A 23625-nucleotide genomic window follows, 5' to 3' on the forward strand; every position below is an offset into this window, starting at 1 on the left:
AAAATACCTGTGCAATATATGGCAGCAATAGACATCAGACTCTGAATCACTGTTTTGCAGGTTACCAGCAACAGGACTTTCTCATCTACAAAATGGGAATAATGTGGCATTTACCCCAACAGAACTGTTGTGAGGGTTAAACAAGAGAATGAAGGTAAGTGCTATTCAGTCTAAGGTCTTGAAGTCAAGGACTGTGTAGAACTCATCTTTGTGGTTTCTGATGAATCTTGCACAGTTTTGAATACAACAGATCTTGATTTATGTTTGCTGGAGCGTTATACTCGACTGTTGACAGAGATTCTGGATTATGCATTATCTCCTTAACATATTGATGAGATAAACTATCTATGCCTTTAGAGGGAAATTCTGTGTTTTAGGATGTGATCATTCATCCTAAGTGTGCCTTTATATGCTGGATGGGCTTTGGAAGGTCACTTACCCTCTCTGGAGTTCAGTTTCCAGATTTGTAAAATTTAAGGGATTGGGCTAAATCAGTGACTCTCCAAAAAGGCCTAGACCACCAAGAACTTTAAAAAATTAGTTCTCCCACAATTTGAGAGACTTTTTAAAAAAAGCAAACAGGGACTTCCCTGGTGGCACAGTGGATAAGAATCCGCCTGCCAATGCAGGGAACACGGGTTCAAGCCCCGGTTCCGGAAGATCGCACATGCCACAGAGCAATTAAGCCCGTGCGCAACAACTACTGAGCCTGCGCTCTAGAGCCCGTGAGCCACAACTACTGAAGCCCGCGTGCCTAGAGCCTGTGCTCCACAACAAGATAGGTCACTGCAATGAGAAGGCTGCACACTGCAATGAAGACCCAATGTAGCCAAAAATAAATTTAAAAAATTAAAAGAAAAAAAGCAAACAACACTTGTTGAAGTAACAATCAATGATCTTCCTATTTTTTATAATCAAAGTCATATAAAAACCTTGGGATTTTATTTGCTTATGCAGTCTTTTTTTTTTTTAAGTATTTGTTTATTTATTTATTTTTGGCTGCGTTGGGTCTTCATTTCTGTGCTAGGGCTTTCTCTAGTTGTGGCAAGCGGGGGCCACTCTTCATCGCGGTGCGTGGGCCTCTCACTATCGCGGCCTCTCTTGTTGCGGAGCACAGGCTCCAGACGTGCAGGCTCAGTAATTGTGGCTCACGGGCCCAGCTGCTCCGCGGCACGTGGGATCTTCCCAGACCAGGGCTCGAACCCGTGTCCCCTGCATTGGCAGGCAGATTCTCAACCACTGCGCCACCAGGGAAGCCCCTGCTTATGCAGTCTTAATCAAAAAATAAGTGGACAGTTTTCCCCTGAGCTTTCTATAATATTGAACCACAGTACTTAGGAACAAATTGTGGCCTTCACTGATATATAAGGAACATTAGTTGGCAACTGCTGCTCTTAATCATTTTTATGGTGCCCTTTTGCTTAAAAATTCTGTGATGCTCTGAGATAAATCAGGCCATTTAAGATTCAGTTCTTTCATGGTTTTCTCACCTTTTCCGTATGTGCTTATATAGCTTGTGTTATTGTTGTAAAGGGACCAAAGACATGAAACCCAGTGTAGGGTACATTTCTCAGCCTGAGTGACAAGTAGGCATCATCTAGACAAGTAACAGAACAAGAAAGTGGAGCAGAAGGAACTGGTATATAGGCCCAAACACAAGAGATATCAGAGAATCTATGGTACTTTGGGGAACTTTGTGTGTGTGTGTATATGTGTGTGTGCGCACACACATTTGTACTGGGTAATGATGTAAAATGTATTTCTATGTGTTGAGGTCAAAAAAGTTTGCTCACCATGACTCCAGACTTCAGGAAGCTTTCTTACAAAAGCCTGCTACAAGTCACCATGGGAACCAGGTGGTAGATATCAACAAAGCAGCACAAACTCATCTCTCCCACTAAAACACGGGGCTCAGGAGAGCATGTCCTAGTGCTGACAATGTAAGCATCTACAGACAAGTTCAAATTAAAAGAAGGGCTTCCTTCAGAAGGCCCAGGAATGGACTGCTTCAGAGAGACGCATCGGTTTAATACATCTCATGTTTGTCAGTGGCAGTTCTGGGCCATTTCTATGGTGTTAGATATTTGTGGTCTCTTCAACTTCCTGTGGCTCAGTCACTTTTCTGCTTAGCATCTACCATGGGAGAGCTGGGACCTGCCATCTGTGCCGGGAACTTCAAAGATGTGTTTTGGTTTACATTCTGTTACAGTGAAGTCAATGCAAATTGTTTTTATGTTGTTTTTTAAAAAAATATTTTATTTTACTTATTTTTGAAAGAGAGAGACTAAGGGTGGTGAGCAAGGACCGGCCGTGGTTTAATATGGTATTGGCCTGACTTGAAAAAAAACCTCTAACAGATGTTCATTTTGATTCATTGTTTTCTGTGGGAATCGACTTTTTTTTTAACTATTTTTCAAATTCTGTTTGGATACAGATTCGTCTTAGTAGGGAAAAATGCTAAATTTCCATTTAGACATATTCGCTTTAACCGTGGCAACTTGCCATATTCTCCTCCTTACTCTCCTTATTTTTTTTAGAAATAACACAAACACTTCGTTGAGCCTGAGGCTGACCTGAACTCATTTAACTCTCCTTCAAAGGTCAACTAAAAGGCATTATTTCTCATGGAGGAAAAGAATCTCAATCAGAGTTCAGAGTGAACCAGAAAAGACCTTAAAGGGAACTTAATCCAATTCCTACTAATTTTGCAGAAGACGCTTTCAAGTTTTAGAGAAGTGTTGCAGATTGCCCAAGGTCATGACATGGCTGGTGTCACAGCTGGACCTAGAACTAAGTTCAGGAGGACCAGACAAGGCCCTCTCCATTTGGCCTCACTGCCTCTTCAAACACCTGGCAACAGCTCCTCCAAGATGGCGGTTTCATGGAAATCACTAGCGATGCAAATCAGTTAAAAGTCATCATACATTTTGTTACTGGCAAGAAAATCTCAAAAGTAATTGTTGCAGAATTGAACATTTTATTTATTGGTTAACTGAATCTATTATCATAGTAGGAGTCTCCAGAGAGAAAATTTGTAGTTTATTAAGGATATTTCCTTTGACAGATAATAAGATGGAAGTTCCTAAAGAATCGTTCATTTTCTTGTGTGCTATATAGAATGGCTTTCCCCTAGAATTATTATTATTGGAAGCATGTAAATTATAATCAGAGGAACTATTCAAATCACACACTGGAAGTTGGAATTGAGGAAGGAAAGTTTCTAATAATTTAGACAAGAGTTTTTCAACCTTGGCGCTGTTAACATTTACACCAGACAATTCTTTGTTATGGCGGGGGCTAAGCTGTGATTGTAGGATGCTTAGCAGCGCCCCTGGCCTCTACCCAGTAGATGCCAGTAACACAAGCCCAACTGTGATAACCAACATCGTCTTCAGAGCTTGTCACATGTCCCAAAATAGCCCCAATTGAGAATCACTAATTGAGACAAGTCTTGGTGTTCAAAATTTCGAGATAGTTTCTTTACTAAGAAAGAATCAGAGGCCAGGGTCAGGGGGGAGAGAGACACAGAGAGAGAGAGAGAGAGAGAGAGAGAGAAAGAGAGCCAGAGAGAGGTATTATTCTTTCCGACCATCAATGAATCAATAATAAATACTTATTTATTATTAATAAATATGGAAACATGTTACTTAAGTAATACCAAATTACCTCATGTTACTTAAGTAATACCAAACATGTTACTTAAGTAATACCAAATTACCTCCAAGTCAGTCTCAACCTGGTGTCACAGTCAACAGAGTCACAAGTCTGACATCCAAAAATCGATGAAAATAAATTTAGCTCTCTACCAAAACTTTCCTAAGAGATATGGGGACAGGAAATGTAGTTCATGACCCCTGAAATGATCTTCCTATTTTTTATAATCAAAGTCATCCCTCTTCAACCATCTATTCATTTCTCTCATCTAAACAGTTGCTCTTTCACAATGTCTCTTCTCTCTCAAGCTCGGCCGCAAGTGTGCTGGCTTGCTTGTCTCTTCTCCCTCTCCCTGTTCATACTTTAGTGTCCGGTGACTTAGTTCTCCCCAAGTGGTTCTCCAGCCTTTCCCGTCTAGATCCAGGTAGACTCTTACCACGTGGCTGCCTTACCCATTGCCTAGATCCACACAACCAAAGTCCTAGATCTCAGGCAAATACTAAATCTTCCTTGGAATATTCTGAGATGCGGGAAGGTTTTAAACCTTATACAAGACTACTTTTATCCCAGTCATACTAGAAAGAAGGAAATCAAGATCAGCAGCAATTCCACTACTCACAAACCCCAGAATTAATAATGGTGGATTTCTAGGTAGGTGGTTTAGACACTTGGAGCTGTGAGGAGAGAATCAAAGTGAAAATATATAGTTTGCATTCCCTAGTCATGGAGGGAAAATACAATGACCTGATCTTCGCTTCCACATTCTTTTTTCCATCAAATTATGAGGCTGACTTCAGGATGTTTCCATTTCATGTGGGGCCACCATCATAACCATCATCATATCATCATCATCATGATCACTTATTAAGTACTTACTCTATGCCACAGTGTAAGCATTTTACGAGCATGGCATACTCTCATTACCACTACTAACACAGGTGCTATTAATATTTCCAACTGGTGAGAAAATTGAGTTTCATGGTGGTTATCTAAGCTTTCCAGGACCACAGAGCTTATTCATGGTTTACTTATAAGTTCAAGAAAAATTCCCATGCTCAAGGATCTCTGCTCTCACCTCTTCCTCTGCCATGTGTCTGTCTTCGCAAACCTGGTGCGGTAGGTAGCCAGGTGAAGAGCATCATGCTGCCATTTCTATTTATCTTCCAACAGAGGTTCATGGATGGCTGGAGGAGGGCTGGTCAGATGGGCGACAGGAGACACTTTGCCCATAATTTCCACTGTAAGAACCTATCCAAATATTCTTCCCCATGCATGTCAGCCATGCCTGCTCTAGCTCTTTCGGAAGTGTCTTGTGGCCTTGCTACTCAAAGAATACTTTGCAGATCTGCAGCATCAACGTCACCTGGGAACCTGTGAGAAATGCAGACTCTCAGGCCACACCCCAGACCTACTGAATAGTTTCCCTGGTGTTCTGAATACATACCTTCAGGACATTAGAAGGTGGTCCCAATACAAGACCTCCATGGTCCAGTGGTTCGCACGTCGAGCAAATGTCAAGTTTACTTGGAGGGCTTGAGAAATCACAGATTGCTCAGCCTCCTCTCTGTTCTAGGGCCTGGGAGTCTGTAGTTCTGGGACGGGGCCCGAGATGTTGCATTTCTCACAAATTCCCAGGTGGTCTGGGACTGCTGTTTGTGTACCATCGCTATGGTCAAATACACTGACAAACCGCTAAAAGGTAAACCAAACTAAAGCAGTTGATTTTCTAACAGGTCTCAGAACTGTTAATATGCTAATACTTGGTTTCTCAAACTCCTGGCTTGCTGAAACTATTTGGGGGATGGGGAGCAAAATATCACTATAGATTAGTATTCCAGAAAAGGAACATGGAGAACCACTGCTCTACAAACAGACAATACAAAGTTTGGCAGTTATGATGAGAAAGAAAAAAAAGCTGAATGTCATAAAATGACCTCTTTGGTTGGGTGAGGATTAGTCTTGGTTTTGGTATAGTGTCAGCACAGCTGTTATGTCTTTTAGCAAAAGAATAGCACATTTCTCCAAGGAATTTGTACAGATTGAAAATAAATTAGAAATTATTGAGATTCACATAATATAGATCGGGAATTTAAAAGGGTCAAAAAATATATCAGCAACATTCAAATTGCTGTTTCATCCCCCCTGTTGAAATACAAGCCAAGAATAAAACACTGATTAAATAGAGAGCACTGACATTTTACTCCTGGGCTGCTGGATACCAGCCCAAACAAAGAGCCGGTTAAATTCAAAAGACAAAGAGCCCTTTTGTGAGGAAGTAAGTTCATCTGGGAGAAATATGAAGTGAAGTCTCCAAGGAGAGAGTTCTCCAACATCTTTACCTCTAACACTCATTGAGAGGCACTAGGTAAAATCACATTCAAAATGTACAAGGGAAGGAAGATGAAGGAATTTATTAAAGGATGGAATTGGGATAGACATAAATCTCAACTTTTGCCTCCAGTGAGGGACATTTATATTAGGAAATGAAAATCAAAATGAACAATGAGAAATGAGCAAGAAAATCCATTCTTCTGAGCAAACAAACATAAATATCATTTCATCATTTCATCTATTTTCTATGGGTAGGCAATATAGCAGTGGACGAAATGGACATTTTTCTCTACTCTCAAAGATCGTACACAGTGATAAGGAATACAGGTTCAAAAATAATAAAACTATAAATCAAATAGGAGTTATGTTGGAAGATAAACAAGGAGAAGAGATGGAGAAAAACAGAGTTTGGGTAGACGTGCTTTAGAAAGTGTGCTCAGGGAAAGCTCCTCGGGTGATTTATTTGAGCTAAGAAAGAAAAGAATGGGAGAAAGGACCAATAAAATGTTTGGGTAAAGAGCATTTTAGAAATCAAGAATAGTGTATGAAAAGGACTGTAATTGGGGAAAAAACTGGGGTATTTACAGCACTGAAAGGAGACCACGTTAATTGAAGACTTTCTTTGTACAAGTGACCACGCTGAGTCATAGGGGTGAGTCTGAGAGTGTGTGCAGGTGTCAGGTAGGAATGGCAGGTGATGATACTCAAGATTAAGTTAGACCTTGGCTTCCTGATTTTGGCCATTTCATTTCTCATGATTCATTCACTCAGCTCCCAAATGCTACAAACTGGTTTCTGCTGTGTTAATACAGAACAAATAAATCATTTGACTGGATCCTGTTCTACATGTAGAGTCATATGTAGTGTTAGTAGCTATTGTTCTTGCTAAAATATTCTTTTATATCCCCTGCCTGCTGTCGAGAGCTATTTATTCCTTGTCAGTCATGCTAAGTTCAATTGGGGCGAACAACTTTAACAATTTAAAGTTGCCCAACAACTTTAAATCCTTAAGGAGGCTTATCACACCTCTTCATGGTAGTGCTGCAGTGAGAGATGAAAGAGCCTTTGGACCAATATTGCAGAATACTGAGTCCGTGATGGCCCAAGTTCATTGTCCTTGTCACATATTATTGTAAAACAGTTTCAGATGAATGGATGTATTAGGTGGATTTTACATATAAAGAAATGATTGGTTGAGGTAATTAATAAAGTACAGATAAAGATTTCTTAACCCAAGACTTATGAGTATGCAAAGGATATAAATATATCTAGAGATGATTTTGTTGGAGAACATTTTAGAAAGTAAATGTGCTGAAGATAATTTTAATAAAAATAAAAAGCATGCAGAAAGATCTCCAAAGGTTGGGGTTAGTTAACAAATCATTTTACTTAAAGTCTTACAGGGTATTCATTCCTGAAAGACAAAGAGGGCTCACAAGTGAATTCAACAAAGCAAGAGAGCTTAGACTCGTAGAAAGAAAGCATTTATCTTCCCTCCTCTGATTTCCAATACCACGAATCTAGACATTTGCCTTCTAAGAAGTTCCAATCCTTGAAATAGAAACTTTCCCACTGTCCTAGCAGAGCACGGGCTATGTTATTATTTCATTACTCACAAGTCCCAGATATTACATTTGCTCTGTGATTTTAAGTGGCATCAAGTGAATCAAGACTGGCTGAAATCATTCGAGGAAGAGGCAAAAGTCTGCTTTTCTTTTCCTTTCTGCAAGACAGCCTGATTGTGTAATCATACCCCAGCTGAATCTGGCTTGTGCTGTTAGAGGAATTATCTCCTCATTAAAAACAAATCTTAATAGACCTAATTTGAAGGCTGCTTTTGTCTGTAACTTGATCAAGAGGGTAATGACTGTGAACCATGCTCGATAGGAGAGTAAAAGAAAGTCAGAAACATTAAGCAGGGCAGATTACAGCCACATTACAGGGCTTTTGATATGCAAATGAAGCACACTAGGCAAAAAAATAAAAAATAGCAATGGGCTCGCTTCTATTTCTTTTCTTGATACTCTCCTTAGGGCGTGCAGGAAAATCTGAGTCTCTGAGAAATGGTTTAGTTTGAGAGACCTCTAACTGCTCTTTTCAGGGCCTCAGTCTCCTCAGTTGTAAAATGGGGATAACAGTGTTTACAATTATTATAATAGGGTTATAATAAGGATTAAATGAACTAATATACGTGAAGTGCGCAGAACAGTATCTGGGTTTCTAATCCATCCGGTGCACAGCTAATGAGAGCACTGACTATCATTAGGTTTAGGTCTTATTGGTTTTGTTACTACTATTGACACTCTTTTTCTATTTCTATACTATTCTATATCTATTCTATACCATTTCTATTGCTATACCATTCTGTATCTATTTCTATTTCTATACCAGTCATAGACTCACAGAATTTGGGGACAGGAAAAACGAGGGTATTGTTTCCAGAACTGTGTTCCAGGAATAACCTCTGTTATTAAGATATTAGTTGTATAAAAATAGGTTTCTCTATTCAAAGACTTTTGGGAAAGGCTACATTAAATAAAATCAGAACCATTCCACCATAAAACCTTTCAGAGTCTTTAATTTGCCAGCAATGTGAATCTCAAAGAGGGTAATATTTTATTCAAGTTTTCCTAAATTTATTTGACCCCAAACACATTTTTCATAGAATGTCTGTTAACCCCTCAAGGAACATTAGTTCTTGAAGCAAATTATGGATGACAACTCAGTGATGCTCAAAGAGGAAAATGACTTCTCCTAGGCCCTCAACTACTTAGAGGCAGAGTCCGGACTTAACCTGGGTCTCCTGGTGCCTCTAGAATGCTTTGCATAAAGCTGGTATCTTGATCTGGCCTGCACTTCTGCAGGGAAAGATCTGGGGTGAAATGAGGAATAAAACCTGGTTGTCAAAAGCATGGACTTGGTTTAACTGCCCACTTCCCAATGTATGATCTCATGCAAGTTATCTCACTTTCCTGGGCCTCATTGTTTTGTTTTTTCCTCACTGAAAGTGGGGGTAATGACTGCACCTGCCTTGTGGGGTTGTTGAGAATTTAAATATAATGCATATAAAACACATATGTTAGTTATAAACAATTTATCATTGTTCCTAGCACATAGTAAGTGCTAAAAATAGGTTGACAGCTATTGAGAAATAGTGTTTTTAAAGGGGGGGTCACATCCTATAGTAGAGAAGGAAGATATGATGATGATGAATTGTTTGCTGTTAACTTCTTTTTAAGAGTTTGTCAGTGGAAGCTCCTTGATAATGCTCTACTTGAAGCAATGCTAGGAAGCCTTCTATACCACTGAACCATCACATGGCCAAAAAAAAAAAAAGACTGTTAACTTTCTTAGAGAGGATAGGAGATACTGGCCTAGGCTTGGAGTCTTTGGATTCTACTGCAGAAATTTCTCAGACAGGAAGCATACAAAGTGCCCCTAGTCCCAGGCTACTCGATCAGGCTAGGAGTGCTGTAGTGGGCCATGGATCAGGCTTATCTGTGAACCTCCAGTAGCCAGTCCACGAGGTAAGTACAGACATCGAGAGGCAGCAATGAGACATTTTTATAGGAACTGGCAGAGTAATTTTATGTCTCTACAAGTGTTGAATCCAAATAATAATTTTTAAAAATGAGGCTTGTATTTTTATACCTTTTTATTATTTCATACTTCTAGTAAATGATTTTCATTGTACTTTACAAAAGCATCAGTCTAGGACAGGGTGAATATTAAAATAAGACAAAATAAAATAAAACTTGTCCTTTACCTTAGCTAGTTGGAGAATTAGTCTAGAACAGTGGCCCTCAAAAGTGTGGTCCCTGACCAGCAGAATTAGCATCTCGTGGGAACTTGTTAGAAATGTAATTCTCACTCCCACCCCAAACTTGCTGCATTAAATTCTGGGTAGATCCCAGCGATCTTTATTTTAATGAGCCCTCAGGTGACTCATATGTACACCAAAATTTTGAAAATATTGAGAACATCACCAGGATAACTGTATCTTCTTACAAATTCAGTAGAGCAGGAGTAAGTATTACACCCCAAAATTTGCTGTGCAAAAATATTGGGTTGGCCAAAAAGTGTCTTTGGCTTTTAAGTAAAAAGACACTTTTTTCATTTTCACCAAGGACTTTATTATTTTTTTAATATTATTTATTTATTTTATTTATTTTTGGCTGCATTGGGTCTTAGTTGCGGTATGCGGGATCTTCGTTCAGGCATGCAGGATCCTTCTGTTGTGGCATGTGGGCTTCTCTCTAGTTGTGGTGTGCAGGTTTTCTCTCTCTAGTTGACGTGTGTGAGCTCAGTAGTTGTGGTGCATGGGCTTAGTCGCCCCGCAGCATGTGGGATCTCAGTTCCCCGAGCAGGGATCCAACCCACGTCACCTGCATTGTAAGGCGGATTCTTTACCAATGGACCACCAGGGAAGTCCTACACCAAGAACTTATTGAAAAACGTATTCATTTTTTGTTCCACTACCTTCTGCCATTTTTCAGGCAATTGAATAATTCCATCTTCCCAAAACTTTTTATCTTTTTGAGCAAAGAACTGTTCCAGGTGCCTTTTACAGTCTTCCAGGGAATGGAAATTTTTTCCATTAAGAGAATTTTGAAAAGACCAAAATAAATGGAAATCCGAAGTTGCAATGTCTGGTGAATATGGCAGATGAATCAGAACTTCCCAGCCAAGCTGTAACAGTTTTTGCCTGGTCATCAAAGAAACATGCGGTCTTGCGTTATCCTAACGGAAGATTATGTGTTTTTTGTTGACTAATTCTGACGCTTTTTGTTGAGTGATGCTTTCAGTTGCTCTAATTGGGAGCAGTACTTGTTGGAATTAATCGTTTGGTTTTCCAGAAGGAGCTCATAACAGAGGACTCCCTTCCAATCCCACCATATACACAACATCACCTTCTTTGGATGAAGACCGGCTTTTGGTGTGGTTGGTGGTGGTTCACTTTGCTTGCCCCACGATCTCTTCCGTTCCACATTATTGTACAGTATCCACTTCTCATCGCCCGTCACAATTTATTTCAAAAAAGGAATGTTTTCATTACGTTTAAGTAGAGAATCACATGCGGAAATACAGTCAAGAAGGTTTTTTTTGCTTAACTTATGTGGATTCCAAACATCAAAGTGATTCACATAACCAAGCTAGTGCAAATGATTTTCAACGCTTGATTTGGATATTTTGAGTATGTCGGCTATCTCCCACATGGTATACTGCTGACCATTCTCAGTGAATGGCTCGATTTGATTGCTATCAACTTCAACTGGTCTACCCGACCGTGGAGCATTGTCCACTGAGAAAACTCCAGCAGAAAACTTTTGCAAACCACTTTTGACACGTTCGATTAGTCATAGCACCTTCTCCATATACTGCACAAATCCTTTTTTGCGTTTCAGTTGCATTTTTACCTTTCTTGAAATAAGCATAATATGCCGAAAATGTTGCTTTCTCTCCTACCTACAATATTAAAGTGGCTATACAAAAATTCACCAATTTTGATAAGTCTTTTTTAAATGCACGCTGATATGACAGGTGTCACATAAAATCCAACAAAATTGTTTCAAATGAAGTTAAAAACACCTAGGTGCTACTAGAGCCATCTTACGGAAAAAACTGAACGAACCTTTTGGCCCACCCAATAATATGACACTATTTCTCTAAAATCAAGTTAAGTTTTACTCTGAACTACTGTTTATTCAGGTTAGAAGTAACTTCAATTTCAATAAGGATTAGGTTTGTTACGGGTAGTGGAGACTCAAAATAACAGTGGCCTAATCAATAAGTAGACTTTTAACCCTCCTACACTGTTGGTGGGAATGTAAATTGGCGCAGTCACTATGGAGAACAGTATGGAAGTACCTCAAAAAACTAAAAATAGAACTACCATATGATCCATCAATCCCACTCCTGGGCATATATCCTGACAAAACTATAATTTGAAAAGATACATGAACCCCCATGCTCACAGCAGCACTATTTACAATAGCCAATACACGGAAACAACCTAAATGTCCACGGACAGATGAATGCATAAAGGAGATGTGGTACACATATATATAATGGAACACTACTCAGCCACAAAAAGAATGAAATAATGCCATTTTAAGCTACATTGATGGACCTAGAGATTATAATATTAAGCAAAGTCAGAAAAAGAAAAACAAATACCATATGATATCAGTTACGTGGGGAATCTAAAATATGACACAAATGGGGAGTCGAGATGGCAGCATGGGAAGATGTGGAATTCGCATCTCCCCACAACTAGGGTGCCTGCCGGACGCTGGAGGGGGACCTCGATGCCCAAGGAGACAGGAGGAACCCCAAGCGACTGCGTAGGATGTGGGGGGACTGAGTGGGGAGGAGAAGTGGAGGCCTGACAGGACCAGTGCCACTGAGGGGTGGGGTTGGGATGGGGGAGGGGTTCCCATGCCTGGAGGGACCCTCAGGGGCTCAGATCGGGGGGAGCATGCCTAGCATTTCCCCTGCCCAATCAGCCCGGGAAGCCCTCCTGGCTCTCAGGACAGGTCCTATGCACTCAGAGGCCCACTCTGGGCCACACTGGTCCTGGGGGCATAGGACGCAGGCCAGGGGAGAACAGGAGAGGGAGATGGGAGGGGCCCTCCAGGACCAGAGGAGCAGGAGAGGAGCGGAGGGCATTTGCCCTGCCCACTCGGGCTGGGGAAGCCTGCTGGGCTCCCAGGCCGGGTCCCCCGCCCTCCGAGACCAGAGGCAGCCTGGGCCCCTTCTGTTGAGTTGAGCCTAAGCCCTCCCCCCAACCCCCCACCAGGGCCTTTTCCAGCTCTGTGGATAATAAGCATAGGCCTCGCCCACTGCCTAAACCTGGCCCCTGCCTAAGCCCCGCCTCCCACAGCCAAGGCCTTTTCTGCTTTTTTTTTTTTTTTCCTCATTTTTACTATTGTGATTCTGTTTTACCTTCTGGTTGTTGTTTCATCTATATTTTTATATTTATATTCTTTCTAACATATGTTAATTTCCTAGTCTAATTTTATTTTTTACTCTTTATTGTTCTGCTTTCTTTCTTTTTTTTTTTTTTTGCCACCCCACGCAGATTGTGGGATCTTGGTTCAGGAGCCAGGGGTTGAGCCAAAGTCCAGCGGTGGGAGCTCCGAGTCCGAACCACTGGACTAGCAGGGATAATCAAGGGATCAATCCAAGAAGATATAACAACTATAAATGTTTATGCACCCAACACAGGAACACCTCAAAACATAAGGCAAATGCTAACAACCAAGAAAGGGGAAATCAACAGTAACACAATAATAGCGTGGGACTTTAACACCCCACTTACACCAATGGACAGATCATCCAGACAGAAAATTAATAAGGAAACACAGCTTTAAATGACACAATAGACCAGACAGATTTAATTGATATTTATAGGACATTCCACCCAAAAGTGGCAGAATACACTTTCTTCTCAAGTGCACACAGAACATTCTCCAGGACAGATCACATCTTTGGTCACAAATCAAGCCTCAGAAAATTTAAGAAAACTGAAATTGTATCAAGCATCTTTTCTGACCACAATGTTATTAGACTGGAAATCAATTACAGGAAAAAAACTGTAAAAACCACAAATACATGGAGGCTAAACAGTGCTCTACTAAATAACCAAGAGATCACTGAAGAAATCAAAGAAGAAATAAAAAAATACATAGAAAAAAATGACAATGAAAACATGATGACCCAACACCTATGGGATGCAGCAAAAGCAGTTCTAAGAGGGAAGTCTATAGCAATTCAATCTTACCTCAAGAAACAAATAAAATCTCAAATAAACAATCTAACCCTACACCTAAAGCAACTAGAGAAAGAAGAACAAAGAAAACCCAAGTCAGTAGAAGGAAAGAAATCATAAAGATCAGAGCAGAAATAAATGAAATAGAAACAAAGAAAACAACAGCAAAGATCAATAAAACTAAAAGCTGGTTCTTTGAGAAGATAAACAAAATTGATAAACCATTAGCCAGACTCATCAAGAAAAAAAGGGAGAGGATGCAAATCAATAAAATTAGATACAAAAAAGGAGAAATCACAACTGACACTGCAGAAATACAAAGGATTGTAAGAGACTACTACAAACAACTACATGCCAATAAAATGGACAACCATGAAGAAATGGACAAATTCTTGGAAAGGTACAATTTTCCAAGACTGAACCAGGAAGAATTAGAAAATATAAACAGACCTATCACAATGAATGAAATTGAAACTGTAATCAAAAATTTTCCAACAAACAAAAGTCCAGGACCAGATGGCTTCACAGGCAAATTCTATCAAACATTTAGAGAAGTGCTAAAACCGATCCTTCTCAAACTCTTCCAGAAAACTGCAGAGGGAGGAACACTCCCAAATTCGTTCTATGAAGCCACCATCACCCTGATACCAAAACCAGAAAAAGATATCACAAAAAAGAAAATTATAGACCAATATAACTGATGAACATAGATGCAAAAATCCTGAACAAAATACTAGCAAACGGAATCCAACAACCTATTAAAAGGATCATACACCATGATCAAGTGGGATTTATCCCAGGAAGGCAAGGATTCTTCAATATACACAAATCAATCAATGTGATACACCATAGTAACAAATTAAGGAATAAAAACCATATGATCACCTCAATAGATGCAGAAAGAGCTTTTGACAAAATTCAACACCCATTTATGATAAAAAACTCTCCAGAAAATGGGCATAGAAGAAACCTAGCGCAACATAATAAAGGTCATATATGAAAAAACCCACAGTAAACATCATTCTCAATGGTGAAAAACTGAAAGCATTTCACTAAGATCAGGAACAAGACAAGATGTCACTCTCGCCACCCTTATTCAACACAGTTTTGGAAGTCCTAGCCATGGCAATCAGAGAAGGAAAAGAAATAAAAGGAATACAAATTGGAAAAGAAGAAGTAAAACTGTCACTGTTTGCGGAGACATGATACTATACATAGAGAATCCTAAAGATGCCACCAGAAAACTACCAGAACTAATCAATGAATTTGATAAGGTTGCAGGATACAAAAATTAATGCACAGAAATCTCTGGCATTCCTATACACTAACATGAAAAATCAGACAGAGAAATTAAGGAAACACTCCCATTTACCATCACAACAACCAATAGGAATAAACCTACCTAAGGAGGCAAAGACTTGAACTCAGAAACTATAAATCACTGATGAAAGAAATCAAAGATGACACAAACAGATGGAGAGATATACCATGTTCTTGGACTGGAAGAATCAATATTGTGAAAATGACTATACTACCCAAAGCAATCTACATATTCAATACGATGCCTATCAAACCAACAATGGCATTCTTCACAGAATTAGAACAAAAAATTTTACAATTTGTATGGAATTGTAAATTCCATACAATTTGAAATTAAATTACAATTTGAATTCCATACAATTTGTATGGAAACACAAAACAACCTGAATAGCCAAAGGAATATTGAGAAAGAAAAACAGAGCTGGAGGAATCAGGCTCCCCAACTTCAAACTATACTACAAAGCTACAGTAATCAAGACAGTATGGTACTGGCACAAAAACAGAAATATAGATCAATGGTACAGGATAGAAAGCCCAGAGATAACCCACGCCATATGGTCAGTTAATTTACAACAAAGGAGGCAAGAACATACAGTGGAGAAAAGGCAACCTCTTCAATAAGCGGTGCTGGGAAAACTGGACAGCTACATGTAAAAGAATGAAATTAGAATGCTTCCTAACACCATACACAAAAATAAACTCAAAATGGATTAAAGACCTAAATTTAAGACCGGATACCATAAAACTCTTAGAGGAAAACACAGTAAAAACACTCTTTGACATAAACCACAGCAAGATCTTTTCTGACCCACCTCCTAGAGTAATGAAAATAAAAACAGAAATAAACAAATGGGACCTAATGAAACTTAAAAGCTTTTGCACAGCAAAGGAAACCATGAACAAGACAAAAAGACAACCCTCAGAATGGGAGAAAATATTTGCAAACGAAGCAACTGACAAAGGATTAATCTCCAAAATATACAAGCAGCTCATGCAGCTCAGTATCAAAAAAACAAACAACCCAATTAAAAAATGGGCGGAAGACCTAAATAGACATTTCACAAAGAAGACATACAGATGGCCAAAAGGCACATGAAAAGATGCTCAACATCAGTAATTATTAGAGAAATTCAAATCAAAGCAACAATGAGGTATCACCTCACACTGGTGCGAATGGTCATTGTCAAAAAATCTAGAAACAATAAATGCTGGAGAGGGTGTAGTGAAAAGGGAACCCTCTTGCACTGTTGGTGGGAATGTAAATTGATACAGCCACTATGGAGAACAGTATGGAGGTTTCTTAAAAAACTAAAAAATAGAACTACATATGACCCTGCAATCCCACTACTGGGCAAATATCCTGAGAAAACCATAATTCAAAAAGAGTCATGTACCACGATGTTCATTGCAGCTCTATTTACAATAGCCAGAACATGAAAGCAACCTAAGTGTCCATCGACAGATGAATGGATAAAGAAGATATGGCACATATATACAATGGAATATTACTCAGCCATAAAAAGAAATGAAATTGAGTTATTTGTAGTGAGGTGGATGGACCTAGAGTCTGTCATACAGAGTGAAGTAAGTCAAGAGAAAAACAAATACCATATGCTAACGCATACATATGGAACCTAAAAAAAATTGGTACTGATGAACCTAGTGACAGGGCAGGAATAAAGATGCAGACATAGAGAATGGACTTGAGGACACGGGGATAGGGAAGGGTAAGCTGGGATGAAGTGAGAGAGTGGCATGGACATATATACACTACCAAATGTAAAACAGATAGCTAGTGGGAAGCAGCAGCGTAGCACAGGGAGATCAGCTCAGTGCTTTGTGACCACCTAGAGGGGTGGGATAGGGAGGGTGGGAGGGAGACACAAGAGGGAAGGGATAATGGGGACATATGTATTCCTATGGCTGATTTACTTTGTTGTATAACAGAAATTAACACAGCATTGTGAAGCAATTATACTCCAATAAAAATGTATTAAAAAAATAAAATATGACACAAATGAACTTATCTACAAAACAGAAACGGACTCACAGACATAAAGAACAGATTTTTGGTTGCCAAGGGGTTGGGGGAGGGTTGGATTGGGAGTTGGGGATTAGCAGATGCAAACTATTATATATAGAATGGATAAACAACAACGTCCTATTGTATAGCACAGGGAACTATATTCAGTACCCTGTAAGAAACCATAATGGAAAACAATGTGAAAAAGAATATATATATACATATATGTATAACTGAATCACTTTGCTATACACCAGAAACTAACACAGCATTGTAAGTCAACTATAGTTCAATTAAAAAATATATAAGCACACTTTTGACAATAAAAGCCAAGCAGCAAGGGTTCTCTTGAGGTGAGTTCTGCTTTCTGCCCTACAGTCCAAACCCTCTGAAACAAGAGGACACAGAGGCCTGCCTACTTTTTTTCATAGAGTAAGAAAAACTCAAGGAGGACCCCCAACCAGACTCCAGTATACTGTTCTCCCGTATCAACAACGGTATTTAATCATCCACTGCAGTAATCCTGGAGCCAGACCAACCCAGAACGTTTGAGGCCCACTCTGAATATCTTGGAGTTGCTTATGCAACAGATCGTTTATTTTTTTCCCCACCTTTAACCATTAACTGCTGAAGTCTTTAAAACTCCATAGGTTTTGGAGCCCAAATTATTTTCTTATCCTAATTGGTCTGTCTAGGATTTTTTCATTTGTCATAGACTTATTTTCTTGGTGCATTTCCTTATAATTAGAACCCTCAAGCAAAAAAGGTGGGTGGAAGCACATTTTATAAACTTATTCTCATGCCTTTAGTATTGAAGTCAATTTCTAATTGAAAAATTAGTCTCCAGGGGGCACTAATTAGATCTTGAGACTGATGCTTTGTGCAAATTTAGTTTCTTTCCAGTCTGTCCTATTTCTATAGGTTCCCTTTTTCACTGTTTCCAGCTTATAGCTAAGGATTCCATATTTCCACTGGTCTGGGCGACTGGCAACAATGTTTATATAGTGATTTTTTTAAAATGTAAGCGAAATCATTGGCAACTTCAGAATGACTTATCATACATTTCCCAATGTCTACTACTGTGTGTAATGAATATTCAACATTTTTAGTGTATTAGATAATCGATTATATATTTGTTATATATTCATGAAGTTGTAAAGTTTTCAAAAAGATATATTCAGAGACCAAATTTGATTTACTCCTGTTTATGTTTCCCAGGATCATCTCTCTTCCATTATATGAATCTCCACCTTTTGTTTCAGAGTAAAAGAAAATCCAGAAAATAGAATTTAGATATATTAATATTTGAAGCTGATTTTCCTTCTATCCCTGCTTACTTCTCTAACAAAGATTTCCAGGAAAAAGGGAAGTCGTATCAAATCAAATATTATATCACTTACATTAATTTTATAGGAATAACTTGTTATGCAAATTGGATATCAACCTCATTCTTTATTTCCGCTTATGTTCATGCTCTACTATACCTTTCCCTCATTTTTCTTGCTTAAGTTTAAAGAAGAATAAAGTTACTGCAATTCTACTCAAAGACATCCACTTTTGAATTTTTTAGTTTAGTTCCTTCTCATATCAAAGAAAGATATCATTTTAGAAACATTGCCTTTATTTTTTAATATCTGCATGTATTTTGCTTATATCCATATAAATTCTTTTTCCCATTTATAGAGCAATATATACTGCTTTTTACAAATGCAAACCAAATAAAGTGTATAAGGAAAAAAGTGGGCTGTGTTTGGTTGCCAAATCTTTGGACCTGTTTGCCTACCAATCTCGGAAATTTGCATGGCTTTTGTAACTACTGGTTGGCTTTTAGTGAAACTTTTCTGTCAAATTACTGGGAGGGCAGGTAATCCTCCAGGGCTTCCAGGTAAATTTGGATGGATCTTTTATGCATGTCGGGATAACATTTAAAATGTATGTTGTTCTGCAACATCTTCTCCTAATAGGTAGTGTCAAAACTTACTCCTCTGGCTTTGACAGAGCAAATTTTAACAAAGCAGCCTAGTAACTAGTGTGAGATTTAAATTTTTATGTTTTAAAGTTTTTCTATTTAACAAGATACGCTGGACAATTTTTTTTTTTAAGTGTGAAGTCAAGAAAAGGCACATGCGGTTTTTCACATGAGGAGCAGAAAATCCATATGAATCCAGCATACTCATCACCTATATCCTCACCCACTAAGGATTAGGTGAACCTTGTGTATACAAATTAAATCAAGAAAATGTAAACTCTGTATCTCTCAATTTTTTGAACTTTGCATTTTGCCTGTTCTTTCGTTTTGTACCAACCAGGCAGAGTCACAGTGGTAGCGAGATGGAATTTCCTTCTGTGATGTCTTTGATTCACTCAAACCAGAATCTATTAGCTCTTCTCTCCTGATTGGAAGAAGATGAATTCTGAAGAGATGGGGATCATGAATGCAGAAGATTTATACTTCTGATTAGACCCTGACAGCTGCTCAGCTTGCTTCAGAAATTGAAGGGAAAGGTTTATGGGGAAAAAAAGCAGAGAGGGTGAGAGGGAGGGGATGAATAGCTATATCACGTACGTTTTAGCCCCAGAATATATTATATGGCCACACTTGATTTCACCTCTCTCCTGCCCTTGACAGACACTGCTAATCATTCAGGTCACATTTCTCACTGAGCTGGATACAGCCTCAGAATCTTTTTTTTGGCATAGCCCTCTGGGCAGCTGCTACAATCTATCTGGCTTAGCTTAGGAGATTGATTTACTGAGTGCAGTATTTATTCATTATTCAACATTTATTGAACATCTAAACTGCGCCAGGCATGTTAAAGGCATTCAGGAGCAAGACATGCAACTTACGTTGTAATGAAATGAAAACTTTTTATTGCCTTTTCCAGCCCCACACATTTGCTCAGCATGTAGTAGGTGCTCAATAAATTTCCTTTGTCACATTGCCGTGAATTGGCTTGTGAAGAGCATTCTGGCATCAGCTGACCCTGCTGACAAGTGGAGTGTGGCTATGGTTCTCCCTCAAATAATGAGAACATTTGTTCCACCACAGTTCACTTCCTGCTTAAGGTCTATTAAAAACAAACTGACCCTCAAGATTAGTTCTCCACTGGATATATTTCGAGGGGCAGGGGTAGATATCCAAGAGAAGAATCATACACGGAAACTCATCTCATCCCTTAAATCTGACCTCTGAAAGTCTTTTAGATCTGCTGATTAGATTCTTGCTAGAACACAATATCAGACTCCATCCTCAAAGGAAATAAATTAAGCTGCACCCCACGAGGACAAATGGTTGACATTGTGCTCTTGCGAGCATCTTGTGTGCAGCTGTGAACAGCTGTGTTAGCGCCAGTTAAACTGTGATAGAATCGCTGGGGGGAGAGATAAAGGGCATTCATTCACAAAGCGCTATTCAAAGGGTCTCACAGGTGTGTTCTAAGGATTGGTTTTCTGCTATCTCCTTTCTATGTAAAATTTATCCTGAATTTAGATGATTGGGTAATATAATTCTGTCAGAATTATAGCTCTACTCTCTCCAGGGGTGGTGTTTTTGGAATACATGCTGTGGCATTCATAAACAAATATGAAATAGGGAAAAGCATCCCCCACTTGACAAAAGAGGATTAGCTTCTGACTCTCTGGAGTGATTCTTTGACCATTTATTCATTTCCTTATGAATAAGCCTCAGTTTTCCCCCCTCTGATAGAGGAAAGCACAGTATGTGCCAAAGAGACTGGCTCTTTTAAAGAACAGCTTTATTTATCACCCTTATTTGCAATTTTACTCCCCTAAAAGGAGCCTTCAGCTGTTCAGCCATTGACTACAAATGGCCAGCTCTTTTGGTGAACAAGGATGGGGTCAGATGCTAACTGCTGGTGAAGGGGACAAAATGAGGTGAGAAAAGGGCATCCTGTAAAAAAGAGAATGAAATGGCATTTAGATGTTTGTTTTAAACAGTCTGCAGTTTGCTGCTTGAAGGGAAAATTGTGTATACGAGATGCTCTCTTAAGAAATGGAGTCAGGAGATAAAGCAGTAAAATTAAAATTGGATAGAAATCCTAGGTCAGTGTTAGCAAATGCTGGCCCCGTTCACGGGTCACCTCCTTGGAATCAGTCGCCTAGTAAACTTGTTAAAGCTGCAGGTTCCCTGGCTTCACTTCTGGCTGCAGAATCACTGGAAAGAGTGCCTGGGGTTTTCTAACAGGCTACCCCAGATGAGCCTAGAGTATACAGCTAGATTTGAGAATTACTGCTAGATCCCAGGCTAAACAAACAAATGAACAAACAAATAAGCACAAATAGATGAAATATTTAAGAGGAAAAACCTCCAAACAGAACCAGAATAAAAAGAAATGGCAGGGCTGACCCTCTGTCTGGAGCCAAACCAATATAATAGTTTATAAACAATACCTAGTTATTAATTGAAGACTTACTACATATCCAGTGCTAATCTAAATGCTTTCTATTTCTTACTTTTTAAAATCTTTAAATTGTAAGGAAGTTTATGAAAGAGGGAGGGTCCATGAAGCAGTCTACACACATGAGACACAGCATTTTTAAGGCACTCGGAGAAGATCGCCCAGCAGGTAGGCGGCTGAGCCAGGGTTCAAACTCAGGCAGCCTGGCTCCAGAACATGTGTGCCAAACCACAACCAGATACTGTTTTTCCTGTGTAAATGCAGGCCCTGGGGAAACAATGTTGAATAAGGCAGTGTCTTCCCTTAAGGAGGTCGTAGAAATTTGTGATGTCATGTAGCAAGTGCAGTGTGTAAAGTGCAAAGAGAAACTTAGAGGTCCTTGCAGGATCACAGAGGACCAGGTATGAGGAGTGGGTTTCTGGAGGTGGTGACACCTGAGCTGAAATCCTAAAGGATGAGTAAGAATGAGCCACAGTAAGCTTGGAAGAGAGTTCTAGGAGGAGCAGATGCCATGAGCAAAGTCTCAGAGAAAAGATACAGCAGTTCCAGACTTCTTTCACAGCACTGTTGACCAGAAGAGTGAATGATACAAGGTGGCAAGAATGATATCTGTCTAATCAATTACTGAAAATTACTATGATTCTTTAATTAATAATAAATTTATTATTTATTTAATAATCATTATTTATTATTTAGTTATTTAAGTGTTAACAACTATCACAAGAGTTTTTAATAACTGACATAAATGGTAATTGTGGCGTACCTATTGCTGGGTAATAACTTATCCCAAAACTTAGTGACTTGAAATGACCACCCTCTATGGTGCTCCTGGAGTCTATGAATTGGGAATTCTGACAGGGCACAGGTAGGATGGCTTGAGTCAGCTGCCTCATGTCTGGGGCCTCAGCTGGAGGTGACTTGAACATCTGGGGCCATGAACAGCTGAGGCTGGAGGGTCTACTTCCCAGAGGGATGGTCTAGCAGCTCAGTGGGGGTGAGCGGAAGGATGGATTTAGATGGGACTGTTGGCCAGAGCACCTCCACATGGCCTCCTCAACATGGTGGTCTCAGGGAAGTGTGACTTCTTCCAAGGTGGGTCAGGGTTCTAGTAAACAAGGAAGAGCTGATGTCTTTTTGACCTAGCTTTGGAAGTGTCACCTCCACTGGACTCTGTGTTAAAGCAGTCATAAGGACATGTTGGTTCAAGAGAAAGGGACATAACTCCACCTTTGAGGAGTGTCAAAGAATCTGGAGCCAAGTGTTAATATCATCACAGACAGTTAACATTTATTGAGTGCTTCCTATGTTCTAGGCTCTGTCCTAAATGCTTCATCGGGAACACCTCACTTTTTATCACAATGGTATGAAATATGTGCTATGTAAATATGTAAACCCCAGTTTACAGATAAGGGATCACAGGCTTCAAGAGGATGTGTGACTTGTCCAAGGTCACCAGTAAGTGGCCACCCTGGGAATTGAACCCAAATTTGTAGGATTTAAAAGCCTAGGCGTTATCATCTTGGTATTCTTCTTTCTAACTCAACCCTGACTTCTGATCCGTGTGCAGAGTAGGTTCATTCTAAGTGTTTGTGGAAAGGAAGAAAGTCACAGCACCTATGTATCTAAGGGGATGCAAGTAGGGACTTTGGGGAGCAACATCGTGCTCTGCAACTACTACACTCTCTTTTGCTCTTGTCAGAAGTAGAGTCCTCAGGAAACAATGGTTGTGTGGACCTCAGGCCTGGCATCTACATTTCTCATGTAATTGCTCGAATAATTCTCTCCCTGGTGGCCTAATCTCCAGAGACCCGGTGCCTGCATCCCGAAATCAAGGAAATGGGACACATTGTCTTTGGAAAATGCTTGAGTCAAAGTTCTCACAGACTCAGGAAGAATAACACAATTTGGGAGCATTCATTCCCGGGAAAATAGACAAATATCTTTTGACTAATTTTTACACGTTATACCTACCAGAGGAGTAATCAATGATATTTATACTCAATTTTATGTTCACGTATCCACTCATCCAAAAAACACACATGCCAAACACGATGCTGGATTATGAAGATACTATGGCAGACAAGAGAGAGATGGTCTCTTCCATCAAA

At 39.4% G+C, this 23625-nt stretch overlaps 1 long non-coding RNA gene across 1 annotated transcript in view; it reads left to right on the forward strand.

Annotated features, from left to right (window-relative positions):
- Nucleotides 1–23625, forward strand: part of LOC118903391 — a 247347-nt gene that overhangs the window by 173804 nt on the left and 49918 nt on the right. The window contains exon 2 of the long non-coding RNA XR_005021807.1: nt 61–154. This is a non-coding gene — a long non-coding RNA (uncharacterized LOC118903391). The remainder of the gene's footprint in view (nt 1–60; nt 155–23625) is intronic.

Source organism: Balaenoptera musculus, chromosome 11, assembly GCF_009873245.2.
Source record: "Balaenoptera musculus isolate JJ_BM4_2016_0621 chromosome 11, mBalMus1.pri.v3, whole genome shotgun sequence".
Taxonomy (NCBI): Eukaryota; Metazoa; Chordata; class Mammalia; order Artiodactyla; family Balaenopteridae; genus Balaenoptera; species Balaenoptera musculus.